A 20,037-nucleotide genomic window follows, 5' to 3' on the forward strand; every position below is an offset into this window, starting at 1 on the left:
GTGCCGGCGCTCGGCCCCGCCCCGCGCGCGGCCTTGTTTTCGGCGCGTCCTAGCCCCGCCCCGGGCCCCGCCCCCGAGCGTCCGGGCCCCGCCCCCGAGCGTCCAGGCCCCGCCCCGCGCGCGGCCTTGTGTTCGGCGCGCCCAAGCCCCGCCCCCCGCCTCCCCAGGTCTCACTCCGCGCACCGCCTTGTTTTCGGCGCGTCCAAGCCCCGCCCCCGCGCGCCCAGGCCACGCCCCGCGCGCCCCGGACGTGCCCCGGCGGCCTGCGCGCCACCCCGCCTCCCGGCGCCCGCAGGTGCGCGCGGCCGGCCCCTTGAGCGGGGCGGAGTCTGCGTGGCGTCCCTCCCGCCTGAGCTCAGCGCTCTCCCTGGGGAGAGCGGGCGTCTGCAGCCCGTGGGACAGCCCCTCCGCGCGTGGTCTCACTGCCCGGGCGGAGCCCACGCTGGCCCCACCCACCGTGCACGGGACCCACGTGCGCCCAGGTATGCTCAGGTGTGCCCGCGTGTGCCCGGCTTTCCCCGGGCCTGCGCTCCTGGGCCAAGTTGCACTGCGGTGACGGGCCTGTTGCGAGCGCGGGGACCCGGCCGCCCCTGCCCGACCTCAACTGCGCCCCGACTTCCGGGCTCTCACTGCCCACCATCTTGCCCCGCCCCGCTCACCGGCGCCAGAGCGCTGCCGCTGCCCTTCGGTCCCGGGAAACTTCCAGGAGCCGCTCCTGGGGTCTTCCTGCGCAGCGAGCCCTGCGTGTGCTCCTTCCGCACAGTCCCGCACTCCTCCGGCCTGAGGCAGGTGGGGAGGCGGCCCAGGTGGGGGTCCTCACTGCGGCGGCCGGTGTCTGTACGTCGCACCCCCTCGCACACCCCCCGGGAATAAACAGGTGGCTCCGAGCGCCGTTTCCACCGGCCCGGGTCCCCACGCCGCGCTGACAGGGGAGAGCAGGGCTCAGCCGCACTGCCCCGGCCCCGGGGTGCTTCACTTTCCGAGTCTCGGGGGCTACTCGCTCTCGCTGCCTCGCGCAGGGCCGGCTCTCCGTCCTGGACACGCAGCTGGCCTGTGTGCGCCCAGCTTTTGCTGCGCGGGGTAGACGGCGCGGTCGGCGCTGTCCAGGGGGCGACACAGGCCTCGGAGGCAGGAGGTGAGGCTGCTGAAGGGAGCGCTGAGAACTGGGCTGGGTATCGGCCTGTCAGCGGGGCAGCCCCAGGCTTCCTGCCCCAGCCCTAGCCCCAGCCCCATCCCACCCCCGTCCCAACCTCCATCCCCAGCCCCTAGCCCCAGCCCCAGCCCGGAGGTCAGGAGGTGGTTTGGTGGGTTTCCCGAGCCCTCCGTGGATGCAGCACCCAGGGACGTGAATCAGAGGCAGGAACCTAACACATTGCGGGGCGCGCGTTTAAAGAGTTTCAGGGAAGCACTGTAACCCGCGCCCCGAGCTGGTGGTGGATATGGGCTGGGTTCCCTCCCGCAGCGCGCACCAAGCCCGCACTCACTAAACCCTCGTCGGGGCCACAGGGGCCGCCGGCCTGGCTCCCTGGACCTTGCCTGGTGTTAGGATTGGAACAGCCTGGGGGCTGGGTGAGCCAGGCCTGCGGTCCGCACTCAGGTCTTTTCCGTGTGACTGTTCTTCTCATTAAAGAAGGCCTGTGTTCCAGGAGCTGGTGTAACTGCTATTAGCCAGCGCTTTAAGACGGCGTCCCCGCTGGAGAGCCGGGTGTGAAGAAGCACAGCGGCTGGGACTCCCGGCCTTTCTTCTCTGCGTCCTGGTCCTGCTCAGCTGAGCCTCCCCTGGGCCTTGTCTTGCGCCCCCGGGCCTCTGTCCCGAGGGTCCCTGCGCCCTTGTCCGTCCCGCCTCCAGGGAAGGAGGGGAGCCAGGCCTGTGGAGGAGCTGGCCCTGGGCGGTCCTGCCCCGTCTCCCCTCCAGGCTTGTCTCCGGACCCGACACAGGCCGCCGTTCTCACCAGTTTTCACTAACGCGCGCGTACCGACTGGCCTTTACAGAGGATGTTGGAAGCCAGAGGTTCAAACCCTCCCGATTCGTCTATTTCAGCTCCCTTTCGGGGGGCATCCTTGTTGTCCGTTGATGGCGCGCTCTCCGTGGTAGAAAAGAAAAGAGAGCCAGACGGTCGGTCCCCTCCGAGTTCTCCTTTCCCGCGGTCATTGTTACCTTGCTGTCAGGTCTGCCTTCAGGCTTCCCTCCGACCCTGCCTCGCGCCCTTGCCCAGCGTGACCCTCCTCTTCTCGGGGTCTGACTTCTGTGGGCCTCTGGGCCTCCGGGCGCGCACACACCCCTGTCGGTCGGTGCAGAGTCTGGTTTCTTCTGAGTTAGAACGTTAGACTATAAAGAAGGGGCCGCAGGGGCCATGTGCGCCTTTATGTGGCGTTGCAGTGACGTGTCTCACGGAGAGGGAGACATCACTTTCGTGACCCTGTGTAACCTTTAAAGGGACCAGCGTGGAATGGGCTGCTCCGGCTCACGTGTAGGTCTGTCACAGACAGAGTCATGCCCAAGAGCACAGAGACCCTGGCAGGGAGGCCAGCCTGCGGCGGCCGCCCTCCTGGTGTCTGCTCCAGCGACGAGCGAGTGAGGCTGTGCCGGGGCCGATGACAGCGGTGACATCCGCAGCCTCGGGCTGAACTCTGGGACTTGCTTTCTTGTACCGCCAGCTGTTTTCTGTGACATGGGGGACTTGGCAGAGGAGCGAGGGTCTCCGGGGAGGGCTGTAGTCTCTTCCTGTCCCCCCAACCCCCACACCCCTTCTGCGAAGCAAACTCGTTTGGCCTGTGATGGAGCTGGGATCAAATCAGTCACGGATTCTGCACACAGGTTTTCTTTCGGTTGTGACGTTTGGGGGGTGCACGCGCGTGGTGTAACCAAGGGCGGAATGGCACGACAGCTCTCAGCGCCGCATGCGCTCACTCCACTACCCGGAAAGCCTTCCTGTTAGAACAGTCTCCTGCCCGGAGCGCGCGTGAGGCCAGCCGAGGCTCGCACCCGCGCTCCGCGGCCCGCTCCCCGAAGTCCAGGGAACCGGAGTGCGCCGGCCGCCAGTGGCATCGCTCGGGGAGGCAGGCGCTTGTTAAATCTATTTGTTTTTATTATAGACATCGATCTGCCCGTCGCCGTAATGCGTTTATGGACATTTTTCTGCAAGCGCAGCGCTGGTGGCGGTTCTTACTGACAAATTGAGTCATGCGGATAGTAGTTTAGAAGCCTCGTCCCTTATTGACGGACGGGGCGGTTCCGGCGCTGGCTGCGCGCAGGGCTCGGGGCGGGTGAGGGGCGAACAAGGGGAGGGCGGTCTAGATGCTGGAATTCAGTGAACACGTGGTCGTTTCCCAACTTCCGGCTGCAGTTTGCTCCCCAATCTGAAGGGCTCAGGAGGGGCTGCCTTCAGATGCTACCCTCTGCGGTGTCCTGGTGAGAGCCGCCCTGGCGTGTGGGACCCGCGGCTCCCCAGGAGCAGGAGGGAGGGCAGCGTCAGAACCGTCGGGGATGCTGCTTGGAAGGCAGGTGACGGGCACGCCGGCCGGATCGGAACTCGGGGGCATGTGCCTGTGTTGGCTCCCCGGGGGGTCCCCGCAGACCCCGATGTCGCAGCCGCTGTAGGGACCCTGGCGTGGCCGAGAGGCAGCGCTCTCGGGCCTGGCCAGTCTGCGGGTCCCCCCTGCAGGTGCCTCCGTCTGCAGCCGGCACGGCTCTCGGTGGCCTCTGCCGGCGGCTCTGGGCGCGACTCCTCAGGGACACGTGAGTCTCTTCCGGTGCAAACCTAGCGTCGTCACAGCGGTCTCGTTTCCGGGCCCGCGGGTACGACAGGTGCGATGTTGCCCGGACTCCGCCCTGAGGTCTGCAAACACGCGCTCAGCACGGACGGACATGTATTTCCCAGCCCGCTCCTCGTCTCCCCTGCGCGCGATCGAAGCGTTTTCATGGTCGTGGGTGCGCGTTCACAGGCAGAGGTGCAGCCAGACACCGGCTGCGCGGCACTGCGCTGGGTTTTTGTTTAGGAGGAGCCGGAGTTGGGGGGGAACGACGCGTGGGGTCTGGTGCCGCCGTTTCCCTGCTCGGTGCCTGGGCAGCTGCCTCACTATCGGATGGAGATGGTCGTGCCCACTCCGCCCACTCGGTCAGGTGGCAGCACGTGGAGTAACGAATGTTTCCTAAAGTGTGGCTTCCTGCCCGGATGGAAAACGGAGTTCGGAACCACAGCCCTGCAGAGGGATGAACTGGTAACTGGAAAAAGGTGAGGCACCAACACGCATCCTAGTTCCCCTCCGGTCCAATCAGCGTCCTTGTTCCCCTCCGGTCCAACCAGTGTCCTAGTTCCCCTCCGGATTAATCTTTGTCCTTATTCCTCTCTGATCCAATCAGCATAGTTCTCTTCCGTCCAATCAGCATCCTAGTTCCCCTCATATCCAATCCGCGTCCTTGTTCTCTGGTCCAATCAGCGTCCTCGTTCCCCTCTGATCCAATCAGCATAGTTCCCTCCGGTCCAATCAGCGTCCTCGTTCCCCCGTGGTCCAGCCAGCATCGTGGTCTTACGGGTGTGCACAGAACCCCAGCGGCCCGTGGGACAGCCGCGTGCGCAGGGCTCGGAGTGCAGAGGCGGCACCGGGCTGCTTCCCTGTGGACCCGTCCCGCCCGCTACGGTCTGTGACCCTGCGCGGAGCCCCTCACCCTCCCCAAGCCCCGCTTTCTCCAGAAGGAGGGCGGGCGGCACTCCCGCGCCTGAAGCGGCCGTGGGCTCCGGGGAGCGACTCGCGTCTGTGCCGGGCCCTGGGCGCCGAGGGCCGACGCTGGGCCCCGCTGTGTTCGGCGGCGGCAGGGCTGGAGCCGCCCGCGTGTCTGGCGCCGGGGCTCCGGCTGATCCGCTCGGATTCTGGGGTTGCTCTTGCCTCTGAGCGGGGGGTTTTCTCTGCCGCTGCTGTCCGTGTCCCCGGGGGGCGTCCCCGGGCGCTGCCGCGTGGCTGGGCTCGGGTGGCGGTGCCGCAGTTCTGGTGGGCCGGGCCGATGACACGCTGCTGGTGTCTGGGCCTCGCCTGCCCGTCCCCGGGGCATTGCCCGTCTGTGACGCCCGTGTCTCCGGGGGCCCTGACGTGAGCCGTCCGTCAGAGGACCAGGCACAAACCCTGCCACCGGCGGCGGCCCCGGCCTGTGGACAGCGCTTCCCCCGGGCGCCTGCTGGGGCCGCGGCAGCGGGGGGCCCCGCGGCCCGGGGGAGTGTGCGCGCGTGTCCGTGTGCGCGCGGAGGGGCCTCGTACCGTCGTGTCGTGGTTGGGCCCGGCGTTCCCTCGGGCCCCGGAAGCCTCGGGCCGGCGTGGTAACACGGCGGGGCCGAGAACGGCACGGACGGGGGGCTCGCCGCGCGGGGGCTGCACCGGCCGACCTGCCCCGTCCTCGTGGGGGCACCGCCAGGCGAAGTCCGCCCGGGCCGCGCGGAGTCAGTTTAAAGCGCGCATCGCGCCGCGGGGTGCTCTGTGGGACACCCCGATCCTGCAGTGGCCGTGGGAACCCAGTTAGACTGGGGGGATCGGTTTCCTTTTTCGGTGTTTCATTTTGATCAAAAATCTAATGTGTTTTAAATGTGGAATTTATTCATACGCCGACCGGCTGTGCCGAAGGGCTCTCTGCTTTTTTCTGGTTCCCAACTCTGAGCGGAAACAGTGGTACGTTCGCTCGGGGGGGTGTGAGGGGGTCTCGAGAGACCTCGTCACGTTTTTGGGAAAAGCTTTTACTGGTGGCGGAAGAGTGGGGCTGATGGGGAGCCGGCGCATGCCTCTGGGGGTCCGCAGGGAGCTGCGTGTCAGCTGGGGCACCCGGTGCGGCGCTTCCTCGGGTTTGCGGGGGGGGGGGGGGGGTCCCGAAAGGCCCCTGGGGGCGCGTGTGCGGACAGTGGGGTGGGGCCCGGGACTCCTCTGCGCTCACACTGGTGGGCCGGACGGGCCTGGTCCCCAGAACCTGCCGTGCGCTGCAGACGCAGGGGGCCGCACAGAACTTGCGTGGGCTTTGTGTCCCAGTTCGCTCCATTACGTACTGATTGGGACATGGAGAAACATTCCACGTCGGGAAATTTAAAAATACTTGTTAACTCACCTAAGCAACAGGAAGTCTATTACACTTTAATGTAAACCACACATTTTTAGTGAAGAGTCGCTGTCTGTTTCATAAAACACGTCAGTGAGATGCGTTACCGGTTTGCATCCTTTTCAGACCTTTTCAGTGACCAGGTGCGCAGGACCTGCTGGAGCCACGTGTCCTCCGGGCTCCGTCGCGCTGGGCCGCTCTGGCTCCAGAGACGTGAGACACTGGTGGGGGCGCGTTTAATGGGCTTCCAGGTAACTGCGGCTGCGCCCCTGGATGCGGTGTCAGGCCGCGGCAGGCGGTTTCCCGAGGGTTCCTGTGGAGGGGGCGCCCGAGCCCCGAGGGACCCGCCCTCCAGCACACGGCCGTCCGTGGGCACATCTCGCCCCTTAATGGCTTGTGACATCGTCCCCTGGCCCTCCGGGACATGTCGCTGCACTGCCCGTTTTCCCACGTTCCGGCGGTCACTTAAATCTCCCACTTAATCAGCCGACTGACTCTGTATTTTCCGGGAACCGTCTGCCAGACACCCAAGGCCGAGTCGCCACAGCCCGGTCGTCGTTCTGAACGTGAAGCCCTCGTTCTGCGGAGGTGCCGGCCGGGCCATCTCCAGTCTCCAGCAGTCCCGGGCGCTCTCCTCCAGACAGGAGTCCTCCCTGCTCGGGGGCCCCTCCCATCCGAGCCCAGCATTCCAAGGCCCCGGCTGAATGGAGGTCACATGGTTGATTGCTCACCAGGACTTTCCAAAACGCACCTGGCCGCTTTGCGGCTGGGAAGAGGGACGATTCGGGTTGTAGCAGGTGCCACGGTTTGTGTTTTAGGGGTTTCCCTCTTTGCCTTCGCATCGCTGCCCTTCACCATTCAGGTCATACCGGCTGCAGTTCCCTTGTGCCTGACCGCGGAATTTTATTTGTCCTTTTTGCTGTTAATGTGGTGAATTATACTCATTAATTTTTATCGTCGTCGGCAGCCGTCCGTCTCGAGAGACGATGGCGTAGCTTCCTGAGAGTCTATCTGCACCGCCGAGAATGGCTGTGCAGTCCGACTCGGGAGTGACAATCCCTGCCGCACTTGGTACAGGTGAAGGCAGATGGCCGTTGTTGCTGCTGCTGACGCTGCTTCCGCCTCGATCTTTTCTGGACCGCCTCCTCGTTGCGCGCAGCCTCTGCACGTGACGTACCTTGCCTGACCGCGAGCCTCCAGGCTAGGCGGTCGTCTGCTTGAACTTCCCATGTGTTGAGATTGATGGAGCATTGTGTCATGTCCTTTTTGCAGATGTCTTTGAACCGCAGTTTTGGGCGCCCTCTCATCCTCTTGCCTTCTGCTAGCTCGCCGTAGAGGAGGTCTTTGGGGATACGGCCTGCATCCATTCTTTTGACATGGCCGAGCCACCTGAGGCGTCTCTCGCTAAGAACTGCATGCAAACTGCTCATATTGGCTCGCTTCAGCACCTCGGTGTTGGGGACCTTATCATGCCAGGCGACATGCAGGACGCGTCGCAGGTACCTCATGTGGAAGCTGTTGAGTTTCCTTTCGTGCCTTGCGTAGGTGGTCCACGTCTCGCTGCCATAGAGGAGAGTGCTGAGTACGCAGGCTTGGTAGATGCGCAGTCTGGTTTTCTCAGTGAGGCTGGAATTGTTCCACGCTCGCCGGTTCAGTCTGGCCATAACTGTGGCTGCCCTGGCGATTCTCCGGTTGACCTCCAAGTCGACTGACAGAGAGCTCGAGATGGTGGACCCGAGGTAAGTGAAGTCGTTGACAACCTCCAGGGTGTATCCGTCGATGGTGATGCATGGGGGAGTCCCCGTGCCTTGAGCCATAACGTTCGTCTTCGTCAGGCTGATGGCTAGTCCGAACTCCTTGCATGCGTGGGAAAGGCAAGTGACTAGCTGCTGGAGTCCCTCTTCGGAGTGTGATGTCAAAGCTGTGTCGTCGGCGAAGAGCATCTCACGGATGAGCACCTCTTTGACTTTGGTCTTGGCTTGTAGACGGGCCAGGTTGTAGAGCTTGCCATCGGATCTGGTGTGAATGAAGACACCCTCGCTGCAGTCCTTAAAGGCGTATTGGAGGAGCATGGAGAAGAAGATTCTGAACAGCGTAGGCGCGAGGACGCAGCCCTGCTTTACTCTGCTGCTGACTGGGAAGGCCTCAGAGGTTGCGCCGTTGTAGGACACCGTGCTGTGCATGTTGTCGTGAAAGGACATGACCACAGCAAGCAGATGTGGCGGACAGCCAATCTTCCGTAGCAAGCTGAAGAGTCCGCTTCGACTGACCAGATCAAACGCCTTCGTGAGGTCAATAAAGGCGAGGTAGAGTGGTTTATGCTGCTCGTGACACTTCTCCTGCAGCTGGCGTAGGGAGAAGATCATGTCCACTGTTGAGCGGCCGGCTCTGAAGCCACACTGGGACTCCGGGTAGACGCGGGAAGCAAGGGTCTGCAGGCGGGCAAGAGCGACCCGGGCGAATACTTTGCCGACGACGCTGAGGAGAGAGATGCCCCGGTAGTTGTTGCAGTCGCTGCGGTCTCCTTTGTTCTTGTACATGGTGATAATGTTGGCGTCTCTCATATCCTGGGGGATGTAACCCTCCTTCCAGCAGCGACAGAGTAGATGGTGGAGCGGCTGTAGCAGGACTGGTTTCCCGCTCTTTAGGATTTCTGGAGGGATTCCGTCGCTTCCTGGTGCTTTCCCGCAAGCGAGGCGGTCGATGGCTTTGCCGAGCTCTGCCGCAGTAGGTGGGGTGTCTAGCTCCTCCATGACTGGTAGGTCCGGGATGGCTTTAAGAGCAGTGTCTGTTACGGTGTTCTTCGTTGCGTACAGCTCGAGGTAGTGCTGGTCCACCGCCGCATTTGCTGTTCCTGGTCAGTGATGACCTCACCTGTCTTGGACTTAAGGGGGGCGATCTTGGAGGGGATTGGGCCTGTTGCCTTCTTGATACCCTCATACATTCCTCGTGCGTTGCCTATATCGGCGGCTTCCTGGATGCTTCTGCACAGGTTTAGCCAATAGGTGTTGGCACAGTGGCGGGCGGTCTTCTGGACTTTGTTCCTGGCAGCCCGTAGAGCTTGAAGTGTACTGGGAGTGGGCGTGACCTTGTAAGCCAGTAGGGCCTTCCTCTTAGCCTCGATCACGGGTTCCATTTCTTCCCAGTGAGCCTCGTACCAGTCAGCGTTCTTCCGCTCTTTCTTCCCGTAAGCAATAATGGCGGAGTTGTATATGGCATCGCGGAGACGTGGCCAATTGGATTCGATAATGTCATCTGCCGCCACTCCCTCGCCGAGTGCATCTTCCATCTTGTTGATGAATTGCTGGGTCTTAACTGGGTTGCTGGCACAACTGGTGTTGATGCGTGGGCGACCCTTCATCTTGGAGTGGTGCAACCTCTTCGGCATTATGCGCACCTTGCTTACCACGAGGGCATGGTCCGTGTCGCAGTCTGCACTGTGGTAGCTGCGGGTGAGGAGGGTGCTGCCAATATCCGTTCTTCTGGTGATGACGAGGTCAAGCTGGTGCCAATGGCGGGAGCGGGGGTGCCTCCATGACACCTGGTGGATCTCTTTGCACTTGAAGAATGTGTTTGTCACGCACAGGCCGTGGTGACACAAGAGCTCAAGCAGTCGCTGACCATTCTCATTGATCTTTCCTCTCCCAAAGTTTCCAAGGCAGGTGGGCCAGGCCATGTGGTCGGCTCCTACTCTTGCGTTGAAGTCTCCAAGGAGATAGAGAGCGTTACTTCTGGGGATCTTGGATAACGCTTCGTCCAGTGCATGGTAGAACTGTTCTTTCTCTTCGGTGGTGGCGCAGAGGGTTGGGGCGTACGCGCTAAGAATGCTGACTGGGCCGAAAGTTGTTGACAATCGGAGGGTAAGTAATCTCTCTGTGCCTCCTGTGGGTGGCTCTATGGAGTTAACAAGCGTGTTCTTCACAGCGAACCCAACACCGTGCTGCCTTGGTTGGTCCGGAGACTTCCCTTGCCAGTAGAAGGTGTAGTTGGTTTCTCTGATAGTTCCGTTGTCGGCCAACCGGGTCTCCTGTAGAGCCGCAATGTCGATGTTTAGTCGTGCCAGTTCCCTATCGATGACAGCGGTTTTCCTGGCACCCTTGATCCACGGAAGGTCTGCAGTAAGTCCGGGGCACATGGTCCTGATGTTCCAGCTAGCGAGGCGAAGAGCCGGAGGCTTCTTTCTTGTTGTTTGCTTGGAATTAACTGGTGCGGGTGTTTTGTGGCCCACTTTTCGAGAGGCGCCTCTCTGATCCCCACGCACCCAGTGGGGCAGGCGAGCCATGGCGAGACGGTAGCTGTCCAGTGAGGTGCGATGACCTCTCCCACTGTCAGAGGAGACCCCTGGCGCTCGTTTCCTTCGCCAATCGGATGAGCTTATAACCGGTATCTGTCTCCTCCCGTGTTGAGTCGACATCTTGCGATGACGCTGGAGTGTCCTCTCAAGTGAAACTGAAGCTACAGAGCCTGGGCAGGGTGATATGGAGGGTCTGCTGTTGCCCATGCAGCAGACCCCCCCTCTCTTCGCAGCTGAAGGGTCCAAGGGAAAGACAAAGTCAATACAGCTTGACTTCAGGTGCGCCGCAGGAGTTGCCGGTGTTGACTACAATGTCAAACCGCCTTAGGGACTCCGGCTCCGGATTTTCTGTCGGGGTTTACTCCCTTAGCCTTTCCCCAGAAGAGGTATGCCGCAAGGCAGCGGAGGTTTTTTGGAGTCAGAGTTTTCCTTCTCTGATTTTAGAGATGTCCTTCCTCTTTCCTCCTTTACAGTCTTGAGGGCAGCATTTACAGGCTAAAATAGAAAACTGGCAGTGTAACCTTCTAAGCAGATACTACCAATACCCTGCTTGGGTATACTCACCCAACAATAAACATCTCTTAAATGTCCTCCAAGTGCCATGCCTCGAATTAGTAAATGGCAGTGCAATGGCAGCCAAACATTTGGATCAGTTTCACTAAGTAAACCACCAACACAAGTAGGTTTTTAAAACAATAGAATAGTGTCTCATTTTATTAAAAATAATAACTATTTTTAAGCAACTTACCAGCAACACTGAATAAAAACCTGGCTGTGTTTCCCACTGTTTCAACTGCTTCTCAGCTGGCTTTAACACAGCAGTATCCTGACTGGTGGCCTGAGTTAAGACTTAAAGAACAACAGTGCTGGCACTATTGAGATCCATGGAAACCAATTGGCTCAGTCCGAATAGCCCGGCTCTCCAGCTTCCACTGTCCAACACGAAGTGGCGTCGGTTGGTCCCGCGCCCCACGTTTGCAAGTCCACGCGCCGCCGCCCACTGATGCCGAAAGCGGCTTCTAGGAACGCGCCATGTTCTGAGTCGCAGCTCTTAACGATGCGGACGCTAGAATATCGCGTCACAGACATCCACAGCAATAAAAAAGATCAAAATACTGATACACAAAACAACACAAATGAATCTCAAAAAGCATTACGCTAAGTGAAAGAAGCAAAGCATAAAAGTCTACATGAAGTTCTAGAAAATGCAAAATTATAGAGACAGAAAGTAGATCACTGGTTGCCTTGGGCTATGGGGCTAGAGGAAAGGATGATACAACAAGACACAGGATAATTTTTAGGGAGATGGAAATGCTTTAATCTTGATTCAATAGTAGTTATGCTACCGAAAAGCAATTTGGGGTCCTGCTGCCTGCCGCCACCCTCTAGGCAAAATTCTAGAAGCAAAGGTTTGGTGATAAAGAAAGTCTATCCAGTCACAGCTTCAATTACTTAAGCCTATCAATTAAGGCTAAACTCTAACACCTGGGCCCTGCTATCATTTCCCCCTGTTTTAATCACCTTATTTCTATAGGGCTAGTTACAAACTAAAACAGCATAAAATACAAAAACTACACAACTTTGGAAGAATGACAGGCTTCTGCCTCATAGCCTGTTCCCTCTAGAACACCCAAATTATACATATATAATTATGTTTATATATAGAATTAGTCATTCTCATGGCATTCCCCATTTCCTTCCATTTCATCTATTTATTTTTCTGATTCTCTAACCAACGGCTTTAAGTTGTTTCTGTGAAAGAACAGTCTCAACTCTTTGGAGGTCAAGTCATGACTGAAATCATATTTGAAAGCTTATCTTCATTTTTAACACGATCCCAGTGCGCTCACACTGGTGTTGCAGATCTTAAGAAAAAGCCATAACCTATCAAAAATAGTTCATTCCAGTATAACTCTAAACAGGCAAATAAAACATGTTGCTCACCTTCCCAGTACAGCTTACATTAATTTTTATACATCAAACTAATTTTGATTCCTGGAAAATCCCCACTTGGGATCAGTGTGGATTATTTTCACATATTGCTCAATTCAATTTGTTAATATTTTCAAGATTTGTGTGTCTGTGTTCATGAGGGCTGTCGATCTGTAGCTTTCTCATACGGTGCCATTCTGGATGGACTTCTCTTCCTTTCATGCTTGACACGTGGGTTCCACTGTGTCCTGTCCTGCATAGTTTCCGATGCCTAGTTTGCAGTCACTCTTGATTCTGTTTCTCTGCATGTAATCTGTCCCCCCATCTCCCCTCCCTGGCCACTTGCAAGGTTTTTGTCTTTATCACCTGTTTGTAACAATTTGATTAGGATTTTCCTTAGTTAAGGGTTTTTGTTTGTTTGTTTTGGTTTTTACATTTCTTTGGCTTTGGTTTCATTGAGTTTCTTGCCTCTGTGAGTATAGATTTTTCATGAACTCTGAAGAAATCATTCATATTCATATATTTTTTGCCTTTTTCCAGGACTCTGATTGCACATGCGTTAGACTGCTGCAGATTGTCTCCTGTCCAGCTGACGCTCTGTGTATTTTCTTTAGTCTCCCCGCCCCCCGCCAGGATAGTTCCTAAAATAGTATGTGTTTATCGTCACTCAGTTTTTCCTTCTGCTGTAGCCTGTTCCTCCTGCCAAGTGAATTTGCATTGTAGTTGCTGTGTTTTACGTCTGAGCGCCACGTGGGTCTTTTTTCCACTTCCCGCTTCTCTCGCTGTGTTCGCATGTCCTCCTCTGTCTCCTTGGACGTGTGACACGTCCTGATAATAGCTGGCGCCAGAGTGTGCGGCGCTCAGCGTGCGGATTTTGTGACAGCCGCTCTGGCTGACAAAAGCCTGTTCTGTTTGTTTTCTGATTCTTGGCTGAGTTCTGGTAGTTGCGGCTGCCGTAGAGCCATGTCCTAAGGAAGAAAATTAAATATCCCGGGAGCCTTGGCTAAGCACAGCGTGTGTAAATACACCTGCTTTGCCACTGAGCACACGGCAGCCACGGCGAAACGGGACGGAGGAGCCCCCAAGCACTCACTGTCATCAGTGGGAGGGTGCCAGCTGCTCGGGAGGGAGAACCTTTCCCTGTGGGACGGACTGGTCCTGACGTTCCAAGTGACGGACAGTAAGCCACTTGGTGTCGACGTTTTTATTTTAAACAAATGCCGGAATTTTCCCTGTTTTGTCGTGGGTCCTCCAGAGAAGCCGAGGGCATCCTGGTGCTTTCAGGGAGCTGGGAGTGGTGGTCCAGGCGGGTGGCGTGGAGGTCTCCTCGGCTCAGGCAGAGGATGGAGGTGGTCCAGAGAGGAACGCAGAGGGGGCGGGTCTGCTCCGGGGGAGGCCGAGGGCAGGTGTGTGGGCGCCGCTCTCACAGGCCACCGGGCGTGTCTCCTGTCCCCTGGCTCCCCGGCTTCTGGTCGCGGGGCTGCTGGGAGGCCGGCAGCCGGCGCTCTGGGCGTGCGCTCTCGGCCCGGCTGCTCTTGTCGGGGAGAAGGTCCATCAGCTCGCGCTTCAGCCGCACCCCCCCCCCCCCCCCACCTTGGTGCTAGCTCCTGGGCCGGCCGTGCCTCCTGGGCTCTTCCCTCCTCCCCCACCCCCACCCCCACCCCCACGCCTGCAGGTGGGAGCAGCGGAGTCCTGAGTGGGCCCCCCCTCCTGTGGGCTCCTCATGTGTCAGCCCATTTTCTGAGCTTACGTTAGGTCCAGGCCATTCCTACCCCGTACAGTGAGGACCAGACCTGGGAAGGCAGGACATCCAGGGCGTCTCGAACTCAGGTGACTTTTCTGTTGTCGCTGTTGCGGAGTGAAATGCGCGACATTCATGAGAAGTGCACTCTGCCGAGGGCTGTCACTTTGACGGTTTCCTGCTGCTGAAGATGAGACCAGACACAGGTGCGTTCTTCCCAGCCGTGGACGTGCTCCCTGGGGCTGCCCCGCCGGTGGGAGGTCGGCTCCCTGCGACCCTGGTGCGTGGTTCTCCGCCTTCCAGCGGGGCGGGGCGTCGCTCCCCGGGGCGGCCCCTGCGGCCCCTGCAGCCGCTTTCGATGGCTCCCGTTCTCAGCGCTGGCATCCCCGTGGTCCTCGGCGTGGGGCGGGCTCTGCACTTCGATCGGCTCCCCTGTGTCCGGTCTCCCTGCCGAGCTCTCCCCCCGGTGTCCACAGTCTGTGCCCGGGGACTTCCTGGGCGGGCAGCCGGTCGCGCGCCCTTGGAAGGGGTCCATGGCCTCCGCCCGCTACGGCGTGGGCCATTTACTGCCTTACCTGCCAGGCCCGAGAGCGGGACCTCCACGCCTGTTAGGGAAGGGCGGGTGGTAACCGACGTGCTCACCTTGTTCCTTGTTCCCGAGAGCGAGGGGCTCACTCCCGCCGCCGGGAGTGACACTGGCCGTGAACTTCGGGGGGAAGGCAGTTTGCTTCTCTCCTGCTTGTCCGAGGAAGGCTTTAAAGTCACTCCTGGGCTTTGAATTTTATTGTGATTTTTCTGCATCCATCGAAATCGATGCGATTCCCGCCCGTGTGTCTGGTCATGTGCATAGTTACTCGTATAGTTTTATTAACGTTGAGTAATTTCTGCGTTCTGGGCTGAACCTTCCGTGGTCACTGAGCGCTGTCCCTTAACCACCCGTGGGCCTCGGCTTCCTGTCCGTTGTTCAGGGTTTCTTCAGCTGCATTTACCAAGGAGACTGGCCTGCTTTTTCCTTTCTCACAGCGTCCTTGCCTGTTCTGAGTTTCAAAGATAAACTGACTTCATAGAAAGACTTGCGCGTTCTCTGTTTCACGTTCTCCTGAAGAATTTGTATTAAAAGACCTTCCCTTTGAACATTTGGTGGGTTTTGTGTATGTGATCTGGTGTTTGTGGGAAGACTTAAACTGTTGATTTAATTGCTCTTGTGAGATTATTCATTTTTTTAGCTCTAAGTAGGTTAATTATATTAAGTTAGGTCTTCAGTTTTTGAAATGGCAAATTGTTCATAGTATTCTCATGACTTAAATCTGTCATTACGGCCCTATTTTCATTCCTCGCACGGTTTATTTTTGCTCCGCACCGTGAGGGGCTCACCTGTGGTTGCCGTCTTCAGGGACCAGATTCTGACAGCGACTATGTGCTGTGTCCGAGGTGTGTAGCTCTCTGGGCTGATCTCTGCCATTTGTTTTGGAAACTTCTGGACTCATTTCTTTATATTATCGCTGTTCTCATCCACGCTCTGTCCCTCGGGGGTGGGGGAGGTGAGTTGTTGGTGGGGGTGGGGCGGCCCCAGAGACGCTCCCGCAGAGTCTCAGGCTCCTGGGCCCTCTCCGGGCCACAGTTGGGTGTTCTCTGTTGTTCTGTCTCGGCACACATCCTGCTTTCTCCTCTGTCCTGCTATGAATCTCAGCTCGTGAGTCCCGAATTTCCAATTTTGTGTGTTTTAGAAGTAGGATGGCCATTTCATATTTTAATATGTATCTTAGTGATGTGTTAACATTCTCCACTGCCTCGTGCATTTTTGTCTGTCTTTCCCACTTATGTTTATACAAATTATCATAATGGTGTTAAAGTCCTTGTGTGCTAAAACCAGTGTCTTGGACACCCGTCCCCCGGCTGTATTTTCTGTTTTTTCCCTTCTCGTGACTGTTTGTGCGGCCCAATCACACACACCCCACCCGCACACTCCCACGCGGGGTAATCGTTTCTAGGTGTGGAATTATCAGGATTCTGCATTTGGTTTTCTCACCTAACCTGACACAAGCGCTTCTCCATGTCACTGAAACTTGCCAGCGTTTTCTCTGGGAACGGCATGGTGGCCCACTACAGTCACGTGACCTTCTTTCATCATAAGGCATTTAGGGCAATTTCATATCTGAGGCTCTGTCCTAAAGAATTAATTAGAATTTTGTGCACAAAGACACTTCACATGGTATTTTTGAGGACTAAATCCGGATTGGAGAGACTTCTGAGGGCTTAGTTTGAGGAATTGCTCACAGCCTCCCAGCCTCCTGAGTTCAGGGTCTGTGCTGTGTAGTTCTGCATCTCAGCAGGTGTGAGGGCTTTCCGTCACGCGCTCACTCAAAGCACCTTCTCCCTGCCGTTCATCGGGTGCTCTCGGGCGTGCTGTGTTTGGGGACGCATTTTAGGGTCTGTGTCTGACTTTGGATTGGCAAGCAAGGCCCTGACCGCGTGCGGCTCGGGCCTGTGTTGGGCAGAAGTGACTGACTCGTCCACGACCAACCTCTTGCTTTGTGGCCAGGCTCCTGGTTTATCAGGACGGCAGCTTATTGCCTCCTGGTCTCAGGTCCCCTCACGTGCACGGTGACAGGGCTGGCCCGCACGGCCACCGAACTTCTGGCGAAGATGGATCCGTCCTACACCTGTGGGGTTCAGTGCGGTGGCCACGCATCAGTGTGATGACTGCAACTCAGTAACTGAATGTTTTATTTTACTGCATTCTGACTAATTTAACGTATCTCCATGTGGCTGAAAGCTGTGGCTGGAGGATGCTGGCCTGGGCGGATGAAATGTGTGCCCAAGGGCACGGAGTGGGCTTCCGGGTTCATTTTGATGTGATGTTTGGTGTTCTTTGCTTGCTTTTATTTCTATCTATTTATCATGAGTGCTTTGAGCATGAGGATCTTCTTTGCGCATGACCACATTTGTACATATGTTCCTTCGTGCTGTTTTAATATTCCACCGTGGGGGAGGAATTTCCCTGAATGGGACACTAAAAATATTGGGTTGGCCAAAAAGTCCGTTATGAAAGACACATTTTTCATTTGACCAATAACTTCATTGATCTGGATATTCTGAGCATGTCGGCTTCTAGTGGGCAGAGGCCAGGGGGCTGCTGAACACCTTCCAATGCGTAAGCCAGCCCCGCAGCAGAGAGTCATTTGGCCAAAACGTCAGTCGTACCAAGAAACTTCGCGAACGCTTCTGACACAGTCGATCAGCCACGGCACCTTCTCCCGAACCTGAACGCGTCTTTGTTTGCATTCCCACCTTTCTTAAAATAATGAAGCACGACACGCCTTCCATCTTCAGTGTTAAAGTGCCTGCGCAAACATTCACCAGTTCTGATGAGTTTTTTTTTTAAATGCACGCTGATGTGACAGCTGTCACAATACAGTCTAACAACATTGTTCCGAATGAAGTTACAGCTAAGCCCTACGAGAGCTTCGTGGGGGGAAACCCAGGTGAACTTTTTGGCCCACCCACTATAAAGCAGGCTGAACAAGAGAAGAATAAAGGGTTTTGTTGGAAATTAACTTGTGCTGCAAAGCCTTGGACGTGACCCGGAGGTTATAGCACCGCCCCAGAGCCTCCTGTCCAGGCTCCAGTTCTCTTTTCACAGGGTTTTGGATTTTTGACAAAATTAACAGCGTACACGTTTGGTTCAGTTTTCTATGCTAGGACCTGCTGTTTGTAAACAAAACTAACTTCTCTTTGAACTTATGGTGCAAATAGCATCATGGAGAGTTACAGAACTCGGGCCTCTGGGCCAGGCCACAGTGTAGTTAGAAAGGCGGGGGTCGGGCCGGAGTCTTCTCCGAGTCTTAAAATACCTGCTTTGTAAAACTGGGTTAAGTTGCTTTAGAAACGATGACTAGTCCCCTGGTGATTAGGTGTTTGGGTTTATTTGTCAGAATGGAGAGCTTAGTAACGCTTTTGCCCCGCGGATCCGAAGCTTTTACAGACCCAGCGTAAGACACTGCGGCATTGTGCTCGCTGATCGTGACCCACCAGAGGTGACAGACGAGCCACCGAACTTTCAGGTTCCTGTTTGCTTGCAGAGAAAGGAAATTCTCAGCTCTCCTGCCCGTGCCCACTCCGGAATTCTGGAACCGTTCCCTGGAACCCGCCCCTCCCCCGCACGGCCCGCGGAGGGAGGAGTGATAACGGGACGCGCTCTCCTGTCAGACGGGATGATGGCACTCGGTCTGTCGCGGGCTTATCTCCCTCCACCAGGATCCGTCTCCCCCTTTTCTAGGCAGAGCTGCTTCCCGTGGCTAACATGACATCAGGACGTCATCGCGATGTACGGCCCTGCAGGACAGCCCTGCGTCTGGTCACGGAGAATGTAATGACATTCCCGAGGCCGCCGCAGGACCGTCCGGGGTCTCCCCGTGTCCGGCAGGCTGGCGCTGACAAGATTGATGCTGCCCCGGGAGTCCCTGGAGGTCCGCGCGGCGGGGGCGGCGCTGGCAGACCTCGCTGAGCGCCGAGGCTCCGCGGGCAGAGCGAGAGGCCGCGGTGCGGGGCTGGCCGCTCGCGTTACCCTTTGAATGGGATCCTTACTATTGGTAAGAAAAGAAAACGGATCCTTCGGGTCTCTGGGATCAAGCGTGCTTAGGAACGGGAAGCTGTTCTATGAATATTTAAGGAAACACAACTGTCTGGGATTTTCATCATTACCAACCTTCCTCCAGCTCCCCCACCCCAGCCCAGCGCGGCCGTCCAACTACCCAGACGCATCCCCCTCCGAAGAGGCAGCTCAGGGTGAATTCAGACCTGGGAGGGAGAGGCCGCCTTTGTAACAAGACTAATACCCGGGCTCAGGGGCCCCAGCATTTCAGCGAAATCTAAATGCGTGTAGCTTCCTGGGTGTACTTTTCACCTCTGGTTTCCTTACCAAAACGTCTAAATAAAACATCTGGTGGCCGTCCCTGGCCAGCGCTTCCATCGGCACCGTGTGGCCTGGCCTGGGTGTCACTCAGGGCTGGGAGGCTGAGCCGGGCCTCGTGGAGCCCTGACTAAGGCTCTGCTGCCAGCTGTCTCCACGGTCTCCGTGCTTCCAGAAAAACGCAGGGAGACATACCCGCCAGAGTGGTGCTTTGTCTTGTTCTAAATAAGCTCCGGCGTCCCCGCTCCCCGTTCCCTCCGATGGCTGCACTCGGCGGTCTGCCTGCTTCCAGCGTCTCCTCCTCCTGTTCTGCGGGAGCGGCCCGGGGGGTCGGAGCGGTGAGCAGGTATTCGGAACGGCCTCTGACCTGAAGCAGGAGGACATGTTTCCGAGGCTGATTTATAACGTGATACAAAGCTGCCGGCCAGCTGACATTGATCTTAATTTATGATCTGTTTAACCTTTTCAGTTCCCAGCCAGAGCTCAGTCCCCTCCCCGGACCGGGATCTCTGCACCCACACGGCTCAGAAGCAAACACTCAGCGTCATGGTCCCGAGTCCCCGAGGCCTCCCAGGCTGTCCTTGAGAATGTTAATGCCCGCGTGTCAGCAGTGAGGGGACCCGGAGGGCCCTGCAGAGCATCCTGTGCTCCCGTCCCACCTCTCCCTACCCCCCCCTCCGCCCGCCTCCCTGGTCTTCTGCTGCCCAGTCTTGGCGTCCGGATAGACCCTGCGTGTACACGGATGCTGATGCGGAGGGTCTGCCTTTTTTACGTTTTACTTGGAAGGACCGTGGCGGTGGAGGGAGGTTTCCGTGTACCGCCCGTCCCGTGTGCCGGAAGTTTCTGTCTCACACGAACGGTGCGGCTGCCACAACCAGAGACTCCAGTACCGGAAACTTGGTCCGAATCTGACCGTTTTCTGTTCTGCCCCCCGTCCGAGGCCCCACCCGGCATTCAGCCATCGCGTCGCCTTCACGTCTGGCCTGTGACGGCCCATCTGTCGGCCTCGTGGCCTGGGCTCCTGGAGAACCTGGTCTGTCACCCGTGGAATGCCCCTCACGGGGCCTGTGCTCCCCATCCTC

At 57.7% G+C, this 20,037-nt stretch overlaps 1 protein-coding gene across 1 annotated transcript in view; it reads left to right on the plus strand.

The window, feature by feature from the left end:
- The first annotated feature begins 251 nt into the window (after window positions 1-251).
- The window catches only part of MGMT (O-6-methylguanine-DNA methyltransferase), a 164,004-nt gene continuing 144,218 nt past the window's right edge, over window positions 252-20,037 (plus strand). Inside the window, exon 1 of the mRNA XM_090279590.1 lies at window positions 252-482. The gene's annotated coding sequence lies outside the window, so the exon portion shown is untranslated. The remainder of the gene's footprint in view (window positions 483-20,037) is intronic.

The sequence above is a fragment of the Furipterus horrens genome, unplaced genomic scaffold (genome assembly GCF_987537825.1).
Source record: "Furipterus horrens unplaced genomic scaffold, mFurHor1.1.pri manual_scaffold_5, whole genome shotgun sequence".
NCBI classification, from domain to species: Eukaryota; Metazoa; Chordata; class Mammalia; order Chiroptera; family Furipteridae; genus Furipterus; species Furipterus horrens.